At 44.9% G+C, this 16,591-nt stretch overlaps 1 protein-coding gene across 4 annotated transcripts in view; it reads left to right on the top strand.

Annotated features, from left to right (window-relative positions):
* Window positions 1-2,444: 2,444 nt before the first annotated feature.
* The window catches only part of PDZK1 (PDZ domain containing 1), a 35,137-nt gene continuing 20,990 nt past the window's right edge, over window positions 2,445-16,591 (top strand). The window contains exons 1-4 of one of the 4 annotated variants that reach the window (XM_072766714.1): window positions 3,156-3,230; window positions 13,915-14,125; window positions 14,848-14,938; window positions 15,066-15,203. The gene's annotated coding sequence lies outside the window, so the exon portion shown is untranslated. Of the gene's footprint in view, window positions 3,231-13,914; window positions 14,126-14,847; window positions 14,939-15,065; window positions 15,204-16,591 lie in introns of all 4 variants that reach the window. The other 3 variants (XM_072766713.1, XM_072766712.1, XM_025982959.2) reach the window with 3 other exon arrangements.

Here is a 16,591-nt window from a genome sequence, read left to right on the forward strand (position 1 = left end):
CATAAGCCCATGCCCATAACTCTTACCTACATGCCCTTTTATGCACACACCAGGGCTTATATCACACACCTTCATGGCCGAAGCGGTCTTAGATCCATGGTATTAAGATCGCAGAATCTCAGAGTTGGAAGAGACCCAAGCTTGGAAGACCTAAGACTACTACCAATCTACTCCTCCTCCCTAACACCTACTCCAATCTCCCTAACAATGCAGGATAGCTCTCTGTAACCAGATACAAAGCTATCAGCCTCTGCTTGAATACCCCTAGAGAGGGAGAGCACATTCCTTCTCTGGTTGGCTGGGGCCCTTATCATACAGGTGCCATAACACCCACAGACAGGCTCCTTAGTTCTTCTGAATCAAGAGACCTTGGGCAGGATAACTGACCAGGTGAGTCTAGGCTTTTCTTATCTGTTAAATGGAGATATCAGCCTAAAGGGTTGTACTGAGGATTAAACAGAATAATGGATATAAAGGATTATCAGGCATATAACAGATAATGTTATTTTCTCTTCTCATTAATGTCTTGATCTAAGCAATCAATAAAAAAGATTGACTGCATTAATCAGATAAGATCCATTTATAGGCAGGAGAGCTTTTAAAATTCAAGTTTTAGTGAGGGCAAACATTCCATTCAATATTCCATTGGGAAAGGGTTTAGTCACTTAAAAACAAAATGCTTGTTTCTCTTTGATTTTTTTTTTTAAGATTTTATTTATTCATTCATGAAAGACACAGAGAGAGAGAGAGGGGCAGAGACACAGGCAGAGGGAGAAGCAGGCTCCACACAGGGAGCCTGACGTGGGACTCGATCCCAGGTCTGCAGGATCACGCCCTGGGCTGAAGGCAGCACTAAACCACTGAGCCACCGGGCTGCCCTTCTCTTTGATTTTGAACCAAAACTTTCTCTGCGTTTATTTTTTTTAAAGATTTTATTTGTTTATTCATGAGAGATAGAGAGGCAGACACATAGGCAGAGGGAGAAGCAGCCTCCATGCAGGGAGCCTGATGTGGGACTCGATCCGAGGACCATAGGATCACACCCTGAGTTGAAGGCAGGTGCTCAACAGCTGAGCCACCCAGGCGTCCCAGCATTTATTTATTTATTTTTTAAGTTTTATTTATTTATTTAGAGAGAGTGTGTGTGAGCAGTGGGAGGGGCAGAGGGAGAAGGAGAGAAAGAGAATTCAAGCAGACTCCCCTCTGAGAGTGGAGCCCAACATAGGACTTGATCCCAAGACCCTGAGATCAGGACCTGAGCCAAGGTCAAGAGTCCGATGTTCAAATGACTGAGCCACCGAGGCACCCTACTTTCTCTGCATTTCAAGGTCTTTTCCATTCATAGGTTCAAACCTTGTGGCTATTTCTCCATCTGTGCTGGGATGAAGGGGAAGTCTGAGAAGTCTCCTGATGAGAATATGCTCTGCTGTGAGGGCTGTCTTTACTTTATTTTCTTTTTGTCACTCCAGAGTTTTTAAATTTTAGAAGTGTCAAGAATAAATATTACTGATTTAGGCTTCTTAGCACTTAAAGTATTTTTTACATGCCATGTGATTCACTTGTTTTACGTGTATAGATTGGTGAAGTTTGATAATTTTAGACAGTTGCATAGCCACTCCCACACTCAAGATATAGAACAATTCCCTCACCTTAAAGTTTCCCCCTTTAGAGTCTGGGAGCCTGTGGGGGGGAAGACCTGAAGTCATGGCCTAGGCAGATCACCTTAGGGAATAAGGGACATTCACTGAATCCCAGAGAAAAGAAGGCTTATGGGGGATATAACAGCCTTCAAATATCTGAAGAGCTTCTGTGTAGAATAGACTCAGAGTGGCTCCAGAGGGAACTTTTAGGATTTATGGGCAGAAGTGAGAGGACTTTTGACTCAATATTTTAAAAATCTCTAAAAACAATATAATAACAATTATTTACAGATGATGAAGGTAAGTGAGACTCAGAGTTAGAAATGAATTACTCTAGATCAAACACCTGGGAAATGGCAGAGTCACATTTGAACACAGGTATCCTAATCTTAAATCAAGATTTTTCCATTCTTCTTCGCCACTTAGGGAGAGACACAGGAGGCCCAGGGGGCATGGCAATCCAGGTGGACATAATCTGATTTGAGTTGGCTGCTCAGATGTTTATCATTTTTGACCATTTACCCTCTGGCTTGGGCCAGGCCTTTCTTGGGAAAAGCCAAGGCCCAGCCAAGACCAGTAGCCCTTCAAGCATAGGTGGAGGAGGATGAGGTCACCCTGTCCTCAGCTTGGGGTTTGCTTTGCCTTACTGCCTAGAGCAATTTCTTGCCCTGATTTCCAGTGTGGGCTGAGAACCCAGGTCAGTCAGAAGCCTGGCTCTCGGTCTGCCTGTGTGGGTGTTGCTGATGGGATCGGCTGCTGCTCCAGGGCAGCTGGGGCAAGGGGCCGAACACGGGGCCCCTCCCCACTGCCCAGGCAGCCATGCTGAGGAGCTTGTGGAAATGCCTTCCATCTTCCCCTGCTGGGCTTGCCTGAGAGGCTCTGAGTGGGTGGCAGGGGAAGACAATTGTTACTAGGTTAGAGAATAGAACAGAGTACCCTCAGGTAACAGAAGGGAGTGAAGAGAGAACACGTAAGAAGAGGAGAGGTCTGGGAAGTAAGACCAGGGTTTTGCATGTAGGTAAAAACTCCCAGGGGAGGAAGAAGGGAGCCTGAGGGGTTTTGCTCCGTTTACTGTGGTTTGTTGGCACAGACCTTCTACTAGGTAGGGGTCACAGAGGTTCCTGCTCCCCATGGAGGCCTGAGTGGATGAGGATGCTCAGGTGGTACCCCCAGCCCTGACCCTGGAATAGGGCACAGTGGAGCTTCTTAATGCACTGAGTGTTGATTGGTGTGACTGACACATCTGCCAAGGGCAAAGAAGGCAGAGGCGCCTCCTCCTCCTCAGCTGCCCCTTCCCTCCTCTCCTTTCTCTTCTTTGGGAGGGGCAGGTGAGCAACAGCGTCCCCATGAGGTGAAGCAGGCGGGCCCAGCACTGGGCTTGCTGCAGATGTCTCAGCTTTGCCCTGCTCAGGGCCCACCAGCTGGCAGGAAGCAGGACAGAGGTCACTTGAACTCAGACCACAGGTCGCTGTTAAATACATCAGCTTTTAAATCAATCTTTGTTCAAAGTCCAGTGAGTTCCAAGACTGGAGCTCACTAGCAGAGAGAGAACTTCCAGAACGGACTGGCTCTTCTTCTTCCCAGTTCCAGGTAAGAACTGACTGTCCCTCTGACTTAGGGCGCCAGCTGCTTGGGCCTGAACCCCTTCTTTCTTTTCCTTTCTCCTTTTCCAAGCAGTAGCTGGCTGTCCAGGGCAGAAGGGAGGCTTATGGGGAAGCCAGTGGCCCTTTAATGATGGTGGTGGTGGTCGGTGGGGGGTGGGTATGGGCCACACTCTGAGGTTCTCTCTGCTTGTGATGTCTGACCCTTGCAGGGTAGGGTCTGCTTCACAAAGGAATTGGTAAACTGATTTACCAGAAAAAGCTTTCCAAGGGTTGCCTGGGAGTTTGATGTGCAGCCAAAAGGGAGTGTGACAAAAGACCTCCCAGGTCACCAGGGATATACTCCTCGGAGCTCCCTAGTAGGCAAGGGCTTTGTGTTTTAGAGATTTTCTTCTGGAAGCAGCCCTTAAAGAATAAAACCTAACTTAATTTTCCCACTGGATAATAAAAACAGACACCTCCTCTTTTCATCACGTTATAGCACTAAGAAATGAGGAAAAGACAGTGGGTTTCTAGGCTGAGTTTTAAAGCAACTTCCCCAGGCTCTACCATTTGGAGTTTATAATTCTTTGGATCTTGTGTGGGTCTGAAAATTTTTGTTTCTTTAACATTCCAGATGATTCTGGTGTGCAGCCTGGTTAGAGAACCCCTGGCCACTTCCTAAGCAGAAGAGTCCAAGGGACTTAAATATGAAATTCGTCTAAGGGCTCACCAGCCAAAGACTTCTCTGGTCTGGGCTGGTTCCTTCCTCCTCAGCTGTCTCTGCAATGTTGCACCGACGTGCTTGCTCTCGGTTCCGTATCCAGAAGTCACAGGAGCTGGTTGTCTAGTCACCTGTAGTCACATGTTTTCTCCTGCGGCAAATAACTCAGGGACTTTGAGTTTGTGTGTTATGACTAAGTAAATTGTTCTTATCTTTGGCTTTTTTGCATGTTCTTTGCACCATAAACTATGAAGCTGCTAGTAATGATGTCTTGTGTTCATAGACCTCTGGCCAGACAGTTCCCTCTCCTCCAGGGGAAAGGACACAGGACTGGAATGCAAAGAGCCTAGGCTGTAGTTTGGTTGTTAGTGACAGACCATTAGACAAGTCAGCCAACTGGAGCTTCAATTTTACTATCTATCAGTGAGGGCCTCTCTTTCCCCAGGGCTGTGGTGAAAATAAAATTATAAACAGGATGAGGGGATTAGAGGCACAAATGTAAGGCATGTACATCTCCTGTGTGTGTCCAAAGGATCTGTGGGAAGAAATAGGCTTGCAGTCAGTTGGGGCACCTTGTCCTGGTGTTTGCATCTCAATGAGCCTCTCTTTACTCCTGTAAATCAGGAATTGGGACTAGATCACTGCTAACATCCTCTCCAGCCCACTGGAACTTTAAGTATGAGGACCTCATAATCCTGCAGCTTGGAAGGCTGACTCCTTCTTGTCATTTGAGTATGAATCCAAATGTTACCTCCCCAGGAACGGCTCTCCAAGCCAGCCTCTCCCTTTGTCCCACCACCGCATCTCCATCTTTCAGAGCCATTGTCACCAGAAGTCCTCTCGTTTACTTTCTACTTGTCACCCTTGCCTGATGTCAAGTTTCAGGAGAGCAGGGATCTTGTCCTTTGTGTTACCTGCTGTAATCCTCGTTCTTAGGATGTCACCTGGCATAGAGTAGATGTTTAGATATTTGGTTAAATTGAAGTTAGTGTGGCAGGGAATGAGCTGAAGGGATAGAATCATGGTGTTTTGATAAACTGCTCTTAAGGAGAGGATGCTTAAGAACTCTGATACTCTCAGATCATCTAAGGTTTGATCATGTGGGAGATGTGTGTCTCTGGTCACATCTTGGTTAAATGATTTTCATATTTGTTGCATAGGAGTTTGATAAGAGTAGTTCAACTAGGAATGTTTCCTCAAGATCTCAGCAACAGCTGTTCTTTGTGTTTCGTGAGGAACTGCCCAAGTTTTCTTTTCTTTTTTTTTTTAATTTTTTTTTTAATTTAATTATGATAGTCACAGAGAGAGAGAGAGAGAGGCAGAGACACAGGCAGAGGGAGAAGCAGGCTCCATGTACCGGGAGCCCGATGTGGGATTCGATCCCGGGTCTCCAGGATCGCGCCCCGGGCCAAAGGCAGGCGCCAAACCGCTGCGCCACCCAGGGATCCCCCTGCCCAAGTTTTCTTAATCCTGTTACTTGGTGGTCGTGGCTAAGTGATGAAGAGCATAGGCATTGGCACTGGAAGCCTGCACTGCAAGCAGACACATTCTTCTTCTCTGAGACTCTGTCCTCCCCCATCAGATGGGCACAATAGTACCTCATTGTAGTATTGGGAGGACTAGATGGGAGAAGGCACGTAGGGCCTTGCACACCATAGGTGCTAGTGTTCTGATGATCTTCACACAACTTTGCAATACGCATAACCCCAGGAAGGAAGGAGCCCAGGCAGTGGCAAGGAGTTGTGATAAATAGGAAGGATAACCGTTAGGTGACCTGATGGCAGCTATGCAGTTTGCTCTTGGTCTGAGATGGCCTCCAGCTTCTGAGGCTCTAAGCCTCACGTGACACAAACACTGAAGCTCTTCCATAATCTGTAGGAATGAGCCTACGGTGCTTCCCAGTCTAACCTGACCTGCTTCTTCCTTTCCACGTATACCTATTCTCTGGCTTTCTGAACCACTCACCATTCCTGAACACACCTGTGCTGTTCCTTTTACCTAGGGTGTCTTGGGTTCTTCTAGTCTAACTACTTGTGTCTCCTAACACAGCATACACCTCACGGTTGGGAGGCTGGGGAGATGGTGGAAGGAACCCAGACTCAAGTGGGTTTGAATCTAGGCTCTGGGGCTTATCCAGATAGCTATGGGAAATCAACTGAACTTTGCAGAATTTTTTTTTTTTTTAACTTGTGGAATGGCCCATTAGGATTAAATGTAAGCTCATGAAAGGCATGATGATTGGCATGGTGATTGGCACTTGGTAGGAGCTCAGTAAATATGTATAACAATAGTAAGACATTTTCTTTTAAATATTCCAGCACTCATGCCACTGTTGGGTAATTATGTTTATAACTTTCCCCACTGCACTCCTGGGCTCCGTGAGGGCAGGACAGTGTCTTGTCTGGTTAGGGCCTTGGTATCTGTCTGCCCCATGGTAGGAACAAAATATAACTTGTTGATTATAGAAATGATACTTGAAATTCAGACAATGGAGTGATGCCTTCAGACTGTGGTGGTCAGGAAAGGATTTGTGTTTAACTTAACATTTGGACTGAGCCTTGAAAATGGGTAGGTTTTAAATTCATCACTTGGAAAGAATGTTTACTTAGGAGCTACTATGAATAAGTAATCAGAGTCAGGAAGGTACTCCAGGCAGAGCAGGTGGCATGAGCCAAGGGTAGGCTGGGTGTGGGTAGGCCATTTGGGTGTCTGCTGAGGAGCCTAGGGTAATGAGGTAGGGCTGGATTATGCTGAAGCTCATAGCCTGAGCAGGGAGTCTGGATTCTGCTTTTTGAATGATTGTTTTTATTTATTTATTTATTTATTTATTTATTATTATTATTATTTTATTTTATTTTATTTTTATTTTTTTTGAGAGACAGAGAGCAGAGGAGGAGGAGGAGGAGGAGGAGGAGAGAGAATCTTAAGCAGGCTCCATGCTCAGCACAGAGCCCAACATGGGGCTGGATGTCACAACCCTGAGATCATGAGCCCAGATCAAGAGTCAGACACTTGACTGAGCCACCCAGGTGCCCCTTGAATGATTGTTTTAGAACCTGACATGATGACGGCAAGATCTCAAGGCAGTGAGTGGGAGAGCCTGGAGGCGGGAGGACTCCCTAACATACGTAAACAATGAATGTGTAGAAATGCAAGGTCAAGAGGTCTTGTAGAACAAGATGCCAGTTTGAGGGGATAGCTCTGTTCCAGCCAATCCTCAGGACGGTTTGGCTATTTTCAGGTTTTTTTCAGCTTTACCAGCAGCAAAAGGGTATCCTCTCTGAGGGCATCTTTGTTCCTACAAAATATTGACTCTGTCTCTCTCCCAGCTTGCAGAACTCTTAGGTAAGCAAGTCAAGTGTGAAAGACCTTGACCTCCAGCCCAGAGTCCTGCCATATAGAACAAAGTATCATTCATGATGCCTGGGGGTTGGGGGGTAGTATTTAGCGCTGGCAGGCCAAATGAACTTTGAGATAAGCAGATTCATTCCTTATCATAAACGAGAAATAAGAATTACTCACTGGGCCTGGGATCATTCTTTTCCACATAGTGCTCAATGGAATGCACTTCATTAATTTCCCACATGTGAAATCTCTTGCTGGCTAAGACCAAATGGTAATTGTGACAATGGGAAAGTAAAGTTAGCAAATACATATTTTAGGGCCCCACTTATCCTTCTGTTTTTGACAGTAATTCTTTAAAATGAATACACTTGGAGTGTTTGAGTTTCCATAGGTCTTGCTTCTCCAAGAAGGAATCCAGGTGGCCTTAAATGTATTATCTGCAGCAAAGATATAGGATCTGCTCTAGGTGAAATGTTTTTGAAGAAAGATTAAATTGAATGGCCTTTATCTCTTCCTTGCTGGAGACATCTGTCAATACCAGCTGCGACACAATGGGTTTCCTCTTACGCTGTCTGAAGCAACTGCATGTCTGAGGCTCTGAGGCTGGCCCTGAAAGAAGGTGGACATGCCGGCCCAGGGCAAGAGGAGGGCGCAAGGAGGCCCTTGGTCATGGCCGACGGCTAGCAGGGATTCTTGGCCCATTCACAGGTGCTGACTTAATCTCTCGTAGTCTATACCAACTGTGTTTTTCTGACAGAAGTCTAGTGTTTTGCTTGTCTAATTACACAGATGCACACCAGTAGTGGAGGAACAGCATTCTCTGTGAGGGCACAATGTGCCGATTTGCCCAGCCAAACTTTCTGGGAATGTTGCCTTCTCCTTGCTGAAGTTCCAAGGGTTTTATAGACCAGCAAGGAGTTCAGTGCAAAGTGAATACCATCCAGGTTGAATGTTATCCTGGGCTCCCACCCTATCTTCCTCTCATGCCTTGATGAAACGGAAATAATTTCCTCTATGGTACATCCTAGTTATACAGTCAAATATCCATCCACAGTTACAATGACTAGGGTTAAACATTATTTACCTGCTGTCTTGCTAAGTTTTTGCTATGTAGTTTTTCATGGCTTGAGTGTTGGTTACATAAGTGCCTTTTGAGGAGAGACTGTTTTCTTTGTGGTCTGGTACTTACTGCACCATTGGTTCCCAACTATTAGATAAGATGGTGCTGGATCCATAGTGTTTGCGACTAGCAGTTGGGTACCATGTTTGAAGAATAATCCTGCTGCATCCTAGATGAAAGACAGTGCCTGGGACCCCTTTCCTGATGAAGTCATTGTACCTGGTTGTCTGTCACCGACAGCACCCTTCTGTTTTTCTGCTTCCAAACAGAATGCATTTTTTCCATACCCTTTCTTTAATCTTTTGGAAATTCAGTGATGCTGCCTGGCAAATGAGCCTGTTTGCTACTTACTCCTTGGCTACCATGGTCCATCCCCGGAGCAGCTCTCTGTATGTAAGGTCACGCTTTCCTCATTCTATCTGCTCTACCTTTCTGTTCGTTGGTCTCTGTGCTGGTTACCTGGTACACACACCATACCTGCCAACTCATGTTGGTCTAACATTCCAGCTCTGTGCTCATCGTATGTATAGAAATCCTCATCTCTGAGTCTTCTGTTTTTTAAACATGTCAAACCCAAAATTAGGATAAAAGTTACTACTTTCTCCTTCTATTCTTGGCGGACACTGTGGTGAGAAAAGCCCTGAGAAGCCATCCTGATTGGTCTGTTATCAATTAATGAGATCTACCTGTATATCTAATGGGGAAAAAAAATCACCTTAGGCTGTTTCTTAGAAAAATGGATTCGATTTGTTGACTCATTGTAGTGAAACAATGCTGTGGCTATTGGAAATCCTTTTGGCCAGTGGTTATAAACTGCCAGCTCAGGGTCTCAATTCTGTTGAGTTTACATGGAGTTTCTTAAAGATTTGAAATAGGAAAAAAATTGAAACAGCTGTCAGCTTTTTACAGTGGTGACATTTTGCATAAAGCTGGATTTCCAGATTCTCTTGAGAAATTGGGAGATCCGGCATTCCGGGTTCCTATTACCTCCCAGCAGCTGTCTTTTGGTGCTAATAGCAGCAAATCCACAGGCCTCTCTTGGGCACCCTCAGCGATTTGTCAGTTTGAGCCCTTTGGACATTTGGGTCCATATCCTCAGAGTTTCTGGTTTGTGTCAGTTACTCTGCGGGAAGAATTGAAGCTGAGGTAAGTGACTTTATTTTCCTCTTTATCTCATTTAAAAAAAAACTTCTGCCCCAGTGGAAATATTCCATCCCATCAGGGTGAAACCCATTTCCTATGCTCCTCGTATCCTCCCTGATACATCAACATGCTGCTCATTTTCTTCACCGTGAGAATAAAACCATCAGCCCTGCTTTCCCCTCAAGCTGCTATCCCGATTCTCTCTGTCATCTGTTTTGAGATGTGTCTAGATTCATTGCCTCTATTACTAGCTTCTCGAGCCTTCTCCATCCTGGACTTCCACGTTCTAAGCTTAGTGACATATTTAGTTTTCATTCTCTTTACTTTGTAATGACGTCATTTTGCCTTGCGAATCAATCTTGAAATTCTTCTTTTAGTTTGACTACGCCATAAAACCTTGGCCTTCTGATTATTCCTTCTCTGCTTCCTCTTCTGGTTGCCTGGATATAGGGTTACTCCAGGCCTTATCCTGGGCCCCCATCTTTCCATCTTCTTACTTGGGGGGTGGGTTTCACCTAACTCTGTGGTGCACACCCAATCCATTGTCCCTGAGCTCCAGCCACACTCCTATCTACCTGCAGGATGTTCTGCAAGTCCTCGGATTTAAGCCCATCTCAAATGTGGCTGTTGCATTTGTCATAGTGACACCATGTTTTAATGGTGTCACTTTTCCGTTAGTCACCAAGGCGTGAGCTTGGTTTTCTGACCCCTTCCCTATGCAACACCCAGTCCAAGTGGAAGACGCATTAGTCTCAGTGCAGCTATAACAAGAAACCATAGATTGGATGGTGGAACGTGTGTGTGCGTAAGCAGCAGAAATTTATTTCTTTACAGTTCTAGAGGCTGGAAGTCCAGGATTAAGATGTTGGCAGGATTTCTTCTGTTGGCAGGCAGAAGACTGAGGCCTCTCTCCTTGGCTTGCAGATGGCCACCTTCTTGCCATGTGCCCACATGGCCTTTCCTGGGTGCATGTACTCCTGTTGTCTCGTCATTTTATAAGGATTACTAGATTATTTCCCCAACCTGTGACCCTACTTCCCTTCATTATCTCTTTGTTAAAGCCTAATCTCCAAATATAGTCACCTCAAGGGTTAAGATTTCAACATTAAGAATTTTGGGAGGGACATAGTTCAGTCCATACAGAAGGGGAGTCTAGGGTTGAAAATAGAAAAGACGTCAGAGTGGATCAGCAGGAAACACTGAGGTAAGGCAGCAAATCTAAGTAACAAATGGCCTTTATGGAGCAGTGACAGAATGAGAAGATGGCTCCAGGGCTGTAGTATCCTTGTAGCTCAGAACGGAGAAGAGCCAGAAACACAGAAATAATTTTGAACAGAAACTCAGAACTCTGTTCAAATAGAGCTGTGGCCTCAGCAGACTTTACTGTGCATGTGCCACTGAGTGCAGCAGAGACCCCTTCCTGATGAAGGAGAGGCCACAAGCAAGCAGCATGTGAGTAAAGGAAGCCTATGTTAGGGAGAGGACCAGGGACCCCTGACACTGCCGGGGGCCGCAAATCTGTTGTATGTCCTGCTCATTGGTCACCTAAGTGTTTTGGACATTTGTGTTATGAAAACTGTCCCGTCTGTGGCCACCTGTCATGGAGAAATCTGAGGGAATGGGATTGAAGAGTTGCTACAATCTACCCTCACTGTAGTTCTTCCGCCACTGTCACCTCCACTCTACTCTCACAGCTGCCATCCTGGTCCAGGCCTTGCTGCGTGTGAGGAGGGTTATTACAACAGTCTCTTACCTGGACTTCCTACAGTGGACCTTTGCTCCAGTTCATCCCACCTGCTATTCTTGGAGCCCATCTCTGGTCCTGTCATTCCTCTGCTCATAAGCCTTGAGTGGAGTCTGCTGACCACCAAACGAAGGCCAGATCCTTGGGCTGGCATTCAAGGCCTTTACAGTCTAATGTGTCACCATGACAGAAAGTTGGCTTTCAGTCATGTTGAGTTTTTAACTCTTCTTTGATCATACACAAAAGCGTTCCCACTTCCATACCTGATGTTCACATTTCTGTTTAGAATGTTTCTTCCTATTTGCATACATACTGAAATCCTACCTATCTGTTGTCAAGGTCTACATCAAGTCCTCCCTAATCCATGAAGCTTTTTTGAATTTGTTCCATGTTGGAAGTCTTATGATATTTATCCTCTGTTCATACTGGTAGCTATTTTTGTACTAAAATTTTTCCTTCACCTCTATTCAACTATAAAGTCCCTTGAGAATAGAGTGGTTTTCAACTTTATTCCATCAACCACTTAAAAGTGTTTTGCATTTGAATGTGAGCCAATCCAAGGTGGCATGGACAAATGAAATCAGGTTGGAGTCATAGGTCTTGATGTTCAAGAGAAAGTTGAAAGACCTTTGTTCATGATCCTAGATAGACTTTACCCAGTCCAGTATGTTAACTGAAGAAGCTAAGGGGAGGAAGGGGTTGGCAGGGAACAAGAAACCATGAGGTAGAGCTGGCAGGTGCCACTTTTCCTTAGGAGCTCACAGGATGACCGGTAGTGCCTCAGATATGAATGGAACTTGAAACTCTACCCACAGGGTGATGGGGGAGGAGGCATGGCCTCTGCTTTTAAGGTGGTTAGATTTAGGGGATGGGGGAGTGGCCCCACAGATGTAATTCCTAGAATAAAGAACACATGGAACCTGTTCAAGGTTTTTTTCATCTGCTTGATTCTGTTTGTCTGGCTCAGAACTGGGACTTGGGAAGGGAGGCGCAAGGCACAGACTTAAGGTCACCATACCCTCTATACTGCTGGCCAGGGCATTGGCTATAATCAGAGCTGGATCCCAAGGACTGCACAGTGTGGCAAGGGCCTCTCCTAACTGAGCTGCCCCCTTGGTTTCTCATGTTGAGTAAAGGTGAGCTTAAGGTAGCTGTTAATAGTTCACCCAACCTTGACATTCTTCTCTGACCCAATGAGGGTATTATCCCAAGACTGAGGAGAGAAAACAGCAGTTAGGAGCAGAAAGGGATGGTTTTAAGCACAAATGTCTTAAGCTAGTGGAGGGGGTGGTTTCTCAAAATGGGCATGTTCAGGTTTCAAGCAGGGAGGTTGAGTCTGTAGATCTGAGGTGAGGCATAAGCATTTATTTTTACAGGGATCCCTGGGTGGCGCAGTGGTTTAGCGCCTGCCTTTGGCCCAGGGCGCCATCCTGGAGACCCGGGATTGAATCCCACGTCGGGCTCCCGGTGCATGGAGCCTGCTTCTCCCTCTGCCTATGTTGTCTCTGCCTCTCTCTCTCTCTCTGTGTGTGTGTGACTATTATAAATAAATAAAATTTTTAAAAAAGCATTTATTTTTACAAATCTCTGGGGGTCATTGGGAATTGAAAAATAAAATCTGTAAGGTGAACGTGAGAGTTGAGTGAGATTCTGTACCATGCCTGACACATAGTGAGTTTTCAAACAGCAAAGTGATTTATTATTGCAGGCATCACTTGAAGGCCTATAGATTTATACTGTTTCAGCTAAGTATTTCTGTTCACTCAGATAAAACCAGATGGTGCCTTTGGGCATGAGTGGACAACTCCCAGGATTGAGGAGATAAATGAAGATCCTATAATTCTTGCTTTACTTTACTTTTCTAGGAGCTGTCCTTTCTTTTCCTTCCTCAGAAGAATTTGATCTCTACTGACTTGTGTTGTATCTGATCTTTAACAACTTCAGGATTCCTTTACCAAATAATACCTGAAAGCTCACAGGTGTTAGACAAATAACTCTGTTTTGGAGTAGGGAATGTTTCAGAGACTTTTGTATTGGGAAATGTTCACTTTTGTATTGGGAAACTCTTTGTGTTTTTGTCAGGCTCCCACTGACCTTGAGACTTTCAAATATTGTTAGATCATAGATTTTTGATGAGTTAAGTGGCTTTAAATTCCTTCACTCCCACCCCTGTTTCCTACAGTAGGTAGACTTATGAGTATTCATGCCTAAGATAGTTTTTTTTTTTTTTTAAGTAGGCTCCATGCCCAATATGTAGCTCAGCACAGGGCTCAAACTCATGACCCTGAGATCAAGATTTGTGCTAGGATCAAGAGTGAGTTACTCAACCTACTGAGCCACCCAGGCATCCCTTTAGGCATCCCTTTATGATAGTTTTTATTAGAAATCTCCACTTATAACCATTATCATGGGATGGAGAATTTTCTTATTTATTTTTATTGGGGTATAGTTGACACAGTGTTATACTAGTTTCAGGTGTACAACATAGTGATTCGACAACTTTATATGTTATGCTGTGCTCAACTGTCACTACACAGTGCTATTACAATACTATTGACTATATTCTCTGTGCTGTACCTTTCTTTTTTTTTTTTTATAAAATTTTATTTATTTGACAGAAAGACAGAGAGAGAGAGCACAAGCAAGGGGAATGGCACGCAGAGGAAGAGGGAGAAGAAGGCTCCCCAGTGAGCAAGGAGTCTAATATGGGGCTTGAACACAGGACCCTGGTGTCATGACCTGAGCCAAAGGCAGACGCACAACCAACTGAGCCACCTGGTGCCCCATGTGCTGTATCTTTCATCCCCATGACTTGCTCATTTCATAACTGTAAGCCTGTATCTTCCACTCCCCTTCACCCCTTTTGCCAATCTTCCCACACCCTTCCATCTGGCAACTATCCATTTGTTCTCTGTATTTATGGGCTGTTTCTTTGTTCATTTTTTAGATTTCACATATAATGGAAAATGTTATGGTATTTGTCTTTCTTTTACTTATTTCCCTTAGCATTATACCCTCTAGGTCCATTCATGTTGTGGCTAATGGCAAGATCCCATTCTTTTTTATGGCTGAGAAATATATATATATATATATATATATATATACATATATAATATATAAAATATATATATCATATATATCTATAAAACTGGCTATTCTGACAGGTGTAACAGGATACCTCTTCTGGTTTTGATTTGCATTTCCCTGATTAGTGATGTTGAGCAGTTTTCTTTGGCCATCTGAATGTCATCTTTGGAAAAATGTTTGTTCAGGTTCTCTACCCATTTTTAAAAATCAGATTATTTGAGGCTTTTTTTGGTAGAACAGAGAACTTTTTGATGTGCAAGGTGTCAGGGCAGGCATACTTTACTACAAGTCCCAGTGACATTGGAATCAATTGAATGGAGTCTCCCTGCTTTCCCAGCTAGTTCTGCTAAGGAGAGTCCCACAGCCACCAGCCCCATGCACACAACAGAGGGGACAATGAGATGACTTTTCGGTGGTGGCCAACTGAATTGAACTCTCCTGGTTTTTTGGGTTTTGTTATGTAGATCATGCTCCCTTCAGGAACAGCTCCTGGCTCAGACTTCTGTCCTGTGTGCAGGCTGCTGGGTGCTGACTTGGGGCCAGAGACCGGCACAGGTTGGTGGCTGCCTGGTTGCTGAGAAACCTTGGCCTGCCTTGAGCTCCCTGAGTCTCATCAGCTATTTCTTTCCTGTGGAAAATAGCCCAGTGGCTTCAATTCTTTCTTCTCTGGTCACATCCACAGGTCTCTGACACCTCTGTTGTCATTGTCCTGCCTTCCCAACTTCTAAAGTGTGCAGAACTTTCCTTCTTGACGGTGGCATGTTATTCTCTTTCCTGGTAGCAATAATCTAATTCCTTTGGAAGAAGGTGGAGTCTAAAGGTATGATGAATAATTAAGATTGATTAAAAACATCTTGGGGGGGGGGCAGTGGTGCCTGGGTGGCTCAGTCAGTGAAGCATCTGCCTTCTGCTCAAGTCGTGATCTCAGGGTTCTGGAATCCAGCTGCTGGTCAGTCTCCCTGTTCAGCAAGGAGTCTGTTCCTTCCTCTGCCTCTCCCCCTGCTCATGCTTTCTTTTTCTCTCTCAAATAAATCAATAAAATCTTAAAAAAAAAAAATCTCTGGCTCTCAGCTCTGAGTCTTTGTTGTCCACCAGCCAGCACTTTGTTCTCTTTCCCACAGACAAGCAACTTTGTTGCCAAGTATTGACTTTCCTCCCAGAGCTCAGCAGTGGCTAGAGCTTTCTTTTATTTCCAGTATTTTATTTTGGCTATCCGAACTGGGGATAAAGGCTGCTGAAGATTTAATGGATTCCAGCATTGGATGATTGCTCATATGGTATTATAGAAATCCTTACACCTTCACTAGTTAAATACCCGTCCACCATAGGGGTCCAATCTGGATTTTCTCAGGAAGCAGAAGATGGGGTTGGGGGTGAGGAAACAGAAATGAGTATCCTTAAATACAAAGATCTTTCCCATGAGGCCCTGTGTTCCAGAGTCCCAGGCATCTTTGTCACAAAGCAGTGATAGTCTTGCTAAAGTCATGGGTCCCAGCCCTGACTTAGGGGCCAGTGTAACACCAGACGGACCCAGGTCTGGAGCTGGACCAGAGCCCAGGCGTTGGGATCCTAGTTGAATTGTCACTTGGCAAGATGTCAAAGGAAATAGTTTCAGGGACCCAAGGGCCCCATGGGATGGCCTGGCTTTTGGGGTTTTGGTCTGCTTTTCTCTGTTGCTGTGGTTGAAGGTGTTAAATATCTCATCAGTGTGGGGTGGGCACTGTCATTAATCCTTCATGGGCTGCATTGTGGGGAGGGGCAGATGTGGTGGCAGGAGGGGGCAGGGGGTTCAGAGTGGCAGCTGTTTCCCAGCCAGCATCCCAGGCTTCAAACACATAAGTTCAGATCTGAGTGATTGCTGTCTGGCTGTTTGAAAACTTTCACCAAACAAATAAACAACTTGGGGTTTTGCCAAGAAATAAAGCTGTCTTTCCTGTGTGTCTCTGTTGAGACCTAGGAAAATGTTATCCCTTCCCCCTTGCCTAAACATGAGACTAGTCTGGCTAGCAAGGTTCACTTTCTATCCTTACAGATCTTCAGAGAAAGAGATTATGATCCTGTGGCTACACCCAGAGTGTAAGATTGCTGAATTTTAGGGGAAGGTGCCTTAGACACGAGCATGTATATGCTGATGGCAGACTGTCTCCTCTTTTGATGAAAACACAGAATTGAATGGTTTTTATTTTGATTATAAGGACATGTTGCAGA

The sequence above is a fragment of the Vulpes vulpes genome, chromosome 8, assembly GCF_048418805.1.
Source record: "Vulpes vulpes isolate BD-2025 chromosome 8, VulVul3, whole genome shotgun sequence".
Classification (NCBI taxonomy): Eukaryota; Metazoa; Chordata; class Mammalia; order Carnivora; family Canidae; genus Vulpes; species Vulpes vulpes.